This window comes from Arvicanthis niloticus, chromosome 1, assembly GCF_011762505.2.
Source record: "Arvicanthis niloticus isolate mArvNil1 chromosome 1, mArvNil1.pat.X, whole genome shotgun sequence".
NCBI classification, from domain to species: Eukaryota; Metazoa; Chordata; class Mammalia; order Rodentia; family Muridae; genus Arvicanthis; species Arvicanthis niloticus.
Window position 1 is genome coordinate 117,470,962 of NC_047658.1, and position 7,527 is coordinate 117,478,488.

The window sequence follows — 7,527 nt, forward strand, 5'->3', positions numbered from 1 at the left end:
CTAAGCTCCATTTTCCCTAAGTAGTTCACCACCTAAATGGAGATTCCTAGAGAGCTGAGCCAGCCTGTGTCTGTCTCTGCAGTTTCCCACAAATGCCTCCCAGGACTTTGTATACTATCAACAGAGATCTTTGGAGGCTCTGGCTCCAGAGTAGCTTTCAAGGGAAAGGGAGTCAGATCAAGGCTATCTTCAGTGTCTGCTGCTATGCCAGTGTATGCTGCTATGCTATGTAGCATGCATGAGCAGGGAGAGGAAAGTGCAACTACTGCTCTGAAGTTGGCAAGAAGTGGTGAGATGCTGCAATGTGTGGACTCAGCTAGCAAAGTAGAGTAGCTAGAGACCAAGGTCAGGGCCACCAGGCAGCAAGTGACTGCAGTAGGCCCTGGAGGCCTCCAGTGGCAAAAGCTTCAGGAGAGAGCTCTCCTGGAAGTCTTCCCCAGGAAGTTTTACAGCTCTTTTATGACAAGCTCTCATATGATCTGTGATGGAGTAATTCTCACGCACCTTTATACCTTTATTCCTTAGGATCTTATATACATTTTGGGTGAGTTCAAGGTCTGACAGCATCTGACAGCAGATGCTTTCTATTGGCTGTCTGAGATGCTAGGGGTGCCTCACCTGCATGTGTACTGGCTTGGGGCTCTGCACCTATGTGACTGATTGTCATGATCCTCTCCATGAGGTAGGTTGGTCATGTGGCAGGGCTTGGTTGGAGGCAGGTGAAGCTCCTACCATCCTCTGGTATGAGGTTCCAGTGCTTTCAACCCACTCAACCTTACCAAGTTTCTGTCCCACAACTCCCCCTTTTATGTTTTATAAAGGAAAGGTGTCATCAGAGTAATTGTCTCCTATGTTGGGAACAGTTTGATACTGAACCAAGACCTGATTAGTAGTAGTATTTGCAATGTTACTCAACTGTTACTTTAGAAATTGGGTGAGGAAGGGTGACAAAGAAAGTAAGGCTCCAATAGTTAGTATGGGGTCAAGGAGGAGAAAAAAGCCATGCTACCAAGGGGCTAGAGTACCAAGGGGTAAGGGTGTTGGGAGCATAGAGTGCCCGGAGATTTGACCAGAGTCCTTTGAGCATTTGTACATCTTCTTCTACCAGCCCAGATTCATTGAAATAGAAGCAACATTCCTTCCCTAGAAAAATGCAAGTCCCTCCCTGTTCAGTAGTCAATAAGTCTTGGGCCCTCTGATTTTGGAGAACAACTACTGCTAAGGAGGTTATTGGTCATTGAAGGGACTCAAGATGCCAGTCTGTGCCAGAGGCTATCAGTGGAGATCTCTGGCCTGGCTCAGTGGAAGGGTTCAAGTCAAGGGGAAGGGGCACAAACAGGGAGGGGGAACTGTCTCCTCTCCCTCTGGTGTTGCTGCCTTCACTGCTGCTGCTGTACTGGTGCCTCTACCCCAGCAACCGCTGTTGCTAAGAGATGCTGCACTGGCTAGGCTGAGCCAAGTCTGGTGGCAAAACCTATGAGAGAGCATTCTTTTCCCATGCAGTGTTACAGCTCTTACATGACAGATACTCTGAGACAATGGAGTAATTCTCACACCTTTATTCCTTCTGGAAAGGATCTTACATACAGTTTATGGGTGGCTTGGGGCTCTGACAGTAGGTGCTTCCTGTTGGCTTGGTATGAGATGTTAGGGATGTTCCATATACAGTTGGAGTGGCTTTGGGACACTGTCCCTCTGTAGATTATGTTAATAGTTTTTTGTATATTGAACCAAACTTGAAGCCCTGGGATGAAGCCTACTTGATGGTGGTGAATGATGGTTTTGGTGTGTTCTTGGATTTGGTTTGCAAGAATTTTATTCAGTATTTTTGCATCGATATTCATAAGCGAGATTGGTCTGAAGTTCTCTTTTTTGGTTGGGTCCTCGTGTGATTTATGTATCAGAGTAATTGGGGCTTCACAGAACAAGTTAGGTAGTGTTCCTTCTGTTTCTATTTTATGGAATAGTTTGAGGAATATTGATATCAGGTCTTCTTTGAAGGTCTACTAGAATTCTGCACTAAATCCATCAGGCCCTGGGATTTTTGTGGTTGGGTGTATTTTAATGAGTTCTTTTATTTTCTTGTGAGATTTGGTCCTGTTTAAATAGTTTACCTGTTCTTGATTTAACTTCGGTATGTGTTATCTGTCTAGAAAAACATCCATTTCATCTAGATTTTCTAGTTTTGTTGAGTAGGATCTGATGGTTTTTTAAATTTCTTCCATTTCTGTTGTTATGTCTCCCTTTTCATTTCTGATTTTGTTAATTTGAATATTGCCTGTGGGCCCTTTAGTAGTTTGCCTAGGGGTTTATCTATCTTGTTGATTCTCTGAAATAACCAGCTTTTGGTTTTATTGAATCTTTGTATTGTTTTCTTTGGTTCTATTTATTTGATTTCAGCCCTGAGTTTGACTATTTCCTGCCTTCTACTCCTCTTGGGTGTGTTTGCTTCTTTCTGTTCTAGAGGTCTTAGGTGTGCTGTTAAGTTGTCAGTATAAGATCTCTCCAGTTTCTTTACCAGGATACTTAGTGCTATGAATTTTCCTTTTATCACTGCTTTCATTGTGTCTCATAAGTTTGGGTATGATGTGTCAACATTTTCATTAAAATTTCAGGAAGTCTTTAATCTCTTTCTTTATTTCTTCCCTGACAAAGTTATCATTAAGTAGAAAATTGTTCAATTTCCACTTGTATGGGGACTTTCTCTTGTTTTTGCTGTTATTGAAGACCACCCTTAGTCCGAGGTGATCTGATAGGATGCATGGGATTATTTCAATCTTCTTATATCAGTTGAGGCTTGTTTTGTGATCAATTATATGATTGATTTTAAAGAAGATATCATGAGGTGCTGAGAAGAAGATGTATTCTTTTGTTTCAGGGTAAAATGTTCTGTAGATATCCGTTAAGTCCGTTTGGTTCATAACCTCTATTAGTTTCACTGTGTCTCTGTTTAGTTTCTGTTTTAATGACCAGTCCATTGGTGAGAGTGGGGTGTTGAAGTTTCCCACAATTATTGTGTGGGTTTTCATGGGTGTTTTGAGCTTTAGTAAAGTTGCTTTTATCATTGTGGGTGCCCTTGCATTTGGGGCATAAATATTCAGAATTGAGACTTTCTCTTGATGGATTTCCCTTTGATGTATATGAAGTGTCCTTCCTCATCATGCCTGATAACTTTTGTTTGAGTGTCTATTTTATTGGATATTAGAATGGCAACTCCAGCTTGTTTCCTGGGACTATTTGCTTGGAAGACCTTTTCCATACCTTTACTCTGAGATAGTGTCTGTCTTTTTTATTTAGGTGTGTTTTGCCTTTCTGAGGGGACAGCCTACTAGCTGATCCTCTCCCAGGAAGACACCATATTCTGACCTATTCCAGAGAATCTGATGCACTCAAAGCAGTTTGTAAGAATACTTCCCCACAATCTGAAATCCCAACACTGCAGTTGGGAGCCCATCACAGTAGGGACCCATTGCCTACTAAAACCCTGCCTTTCCTGAATACCACTCCCCTTTTACCCCCTCCAACCGGACCTTTCAGCTGGGGCAGGCTCCTAGCTGGTCTGCTCATGGGAAGACACCATATTCTGACCCATCCCAGAGAATCTGATGCACCCAGAGAAGTTGACTTCTAGCTGTTCTGCTCCCTTGAAGACACCATATTCTGACCCCTTGCCACAGGTTCCTTCCAGTCTGAGCCAGTGAAATAAGCAGACCTTGGGCACTAGCTCTGCAACCAATCTCAGAACACCTAGAGAAGTTGGACTCCCAGGAGCTGTAACAGGCTCAGAATCATAGAGAAAGCTGGACTTCCAGGAGCAAGCACTAACACACCCAGGATCATAGAGGAATCTGGACTTCCAGGAGCTCATATATCCAGAATCTCAGCATTACAGGATCACAGAGATAGCTGGACTCTGAAAATTTCAGACACAACCAAGATAACAGAAGAGACAGGCTCCACTAATAGACAGTGAGGGTAGGTAACACTAGAGACAACCAAATGGGAAAAGGCAAGCACAAGAACATAAACAACAGAATACAAGTTTACTTGGCATCATCAGAACCCAGTTCTCCCACCATATCAAGTCCTGGATACCCCATCACACCCAAAAAGTAAGATTTGAATTTAAAATCCCTTTTCATGATGATGATAGAGGATTTTAAGAAGGACATAAGTAACTCCCTTAAAGAAATACAGAGGAACACAGGTAAACAGGAAGAAGTCCTTAAAGAGGAAACACAAAAATCCTTTAAAAAAATTACAGAAAAACACAACCAAACAGGTGAAGGAATTGATCAAAACCATCCAAGATCTAAAAATGGGAGTAGAAACAATAAAGAAATCACAAAGGGAGACTACCCTGGAGGTAGAAAATCTAGCAAAAAGGTCAGAAGTCATAGATGCAAGCATCACCAACAGAATAAAAGAGACAGAAAAGAGAATTTCAGGTGTATAAGATACCATGGAAAACATTGACAAAACAGTCAAAGAAAACGCAAGATACAAAAATCTCCTAACCCAAAAACATCAAGGAAATCCAGGAAACAATGAGAACACCAAACTTAAGGATATTAGGTATAGAAGAGAGTGAAGATTCCCAATGTAAAGGGTCAGTAAATATGTTCAACAAACTTACAGAAGAGCCGGGCAGTGGTGGCACACGCCTTTAATCCCAGCACTTGGGAGGCAGAGGCAGGCGGATTTCTGACTTTGAGGCCAGCCTGGTCTACAGAGTGAGTTCCAGGAAAGCCAGGGCTATACAGAGAAACCCTGTCTCAAAAAACAAAAACAAAAAAACAAAAAACAAAAACAAACAAGCAAAATTATAGAAGAAAACTTTCCTAACCTAACGAAAGAGATGCACATGAACATACAAGACACCTACAGAACTCTAAATAGACTAGACCAGAAAAGAAATTCCTTCTGTCACATAAAAAACCCCACTAGATGCAAAATGAAAGAAAGAATATTAAAAGCTGTAAGGGAAAAAAGTCAAGTAACGTAAAGGCAGATCTATAAGAATTATACCAGACTTATCATCAGAGACTATAAAAGCCATAAGATGCTGGACAGATGTCATAGAGACCCTAAGAGATCACAAATACCAGCCCAGGCTGCTATAACCAGCAAAACTCAATTACCAGAGATGCAGAAACCAAGATATTCCATGACAAAACCAAATTTACACAATATCTTTCCAGAAATTGAGGGCCACAAAGGATAATAGATGGAAAACTCCAACAAAAAAGGGAAAGTACACCCTAGAAAATGCAGGAAAGTAGTCTTCTTACAACAAAGCCAAAAGAAACATACCAACACAAACATAATCTCACCTCTAACAAAAATAACAGGAAGCAACAATCACTTTTCCTCAATATCTCTGAACATTACTGAACTCAGTTCCTCAATTAAAAGATATAGACTAATGGATTGGATACAGAAACATGACCCACCATTTTGCTGCATACAGGAAATGCACTTCAGTGAGAGCTACACACAGTACTTCAGAGTAAAATGCTGGGAAACAATTTTCCAAGCAAATGGTCCCAAGAAACAAACTGGAGTAGCCATTCTAATATTGAATAAAACTGACTTTCAATCAAAAGTTGTCAAAAAAGAAAAGGAAGGACACCTCATACTCATCAAAGGAAAAATTTACCAAGATGAACTTTCAATTCTGAATATCTATGCTCCAAATGAAAGGGCACTCAGATTCATAAAAGAAACTTTACTAAAGCTCAAAGCACACTTTGAACCTTACACAATAATAGTGGAAGACTTCAACACCCCACTCTCAGCAATGGACAGATTATTGAAGCAGAAACTAAACAAAGACACAGTGAAACTAAAAGAAGTTATGAACCAAATGGATTTAAGAGGGATCTATAGAACATTTTATCCTAAAAAAAGAATATACCTTCTTCTCAGCACCATATGGAACCTTCTCAAAAATAGACCATATAATTGGTCACAAAACAGGCCACAACAGTTACAAGAAGATTGAAATAATCCCATGCATCCTAACAGATCAACACAGATGAAGGCTGGTCTTCGATAACAAGAAAAACAATGGAAAGCCCACATGTATGTGGAAAATGAACAACATTCTACTCAATGATAACTTGTTCAGGGAAGAGATAAAGACAGAAATTAAAGACTTTTTAGAATTTAATGAAAATGAGGACACATCATACCAAAACTTGTGGGACTCCATGAAAGCAATGCTAAAAGGAAAACTCATAGCCCTAGATGCCTACAAAAAGAAACTGGAGAGTGCATACACTAGCAGTTTGACAGCACACCTGAAAGCTCTGGAACAAAAAGGAGCAAATACTCCCAGGAGGAGTAGATGGCAGGAAATAAACTCAGGGCAGAAATCAATCAAGTAGAAAAAAAAGGAACTATACAAACATTCAACAAAACCAGTAGCTGGTTCTTTGAGAAAATCAACAAGATCAATAAACCTTTAGCCAAACTAACTACAGGGCACAGAGACAGTATCCAAACTAATAAAATTAGAGCTGAAAAGGGAGACACAACAACAGAAGCCGGGGACATTCAAAAAATCATCAGATCCTACTACAAAAGCTTATACTCAACAAAACTGGAAAATCTGCATGAAATGGACAATTTTCTAGACAGATACCAGGTACCAAAGTTAAATTAAGATCAGATAAAGCACCTAAACAGTTTCATAATCCCTAAAGAAATAGCAGCAGTCAATAAAAGTCTCCCTACCAAATAAAAAAAGACCAGGACCAGATGGTCTTAGTGCAGAATTCTATCAGACCTTCAAGGAAGACCTAATATCCATTCTCTATAAACTATTCCACAAAATAGAAACAGAAGAAACACTACCCAATTCATTCTATGAAGCTACAATTAAGTTCATATCTAAACCACATAAAGACCCAATAAAGAAACAGAACTTCAGACCAATCTCCCTTATGAATAACGATGCGAAATTACTCTATAAAATTTTGCAAACTGAATCTAAGAACACATTGAAACACTTTTCTACCATGATCAAGTAGGCTTTATCTGAGGAATGCAGGGATGGTTCAATATACAGAAATTCATCAATGTAATCCACTATATAAACAAAATGAAAGAAAAAAATCACACAGTCATCTTGCTAGATGATGAGAAAGCATTTGACAAAATTCAACATTCCTTCATAGTAAAAGTCTTGGAAATAACAGAAATTCAAGGCCCATACCTAAACATAGTAAAAGCAATATACAGCAAGCCAGTAGCCAACATTAAACTAAATGGAAAGAAACTTGAAGCAATCTTACTAAGATCAGGAACTAGACAAGGTGCCTACTCTCTTTCTATTTATTTAATATAGTACTTGAAGTCCTAGCCAGTGCAATTAGAGAAAAAAAGGAGATCAAAGGGATACAAATTGGAAAGGAAGAAGTCAAAATATCACTATTTGCAGATGATATGATAGTATACTTAAGTGAACCCAAAACTTCCATCAGAGAACTCCTAACCCTAATAAACAACTTTAGCAAAGTGGCT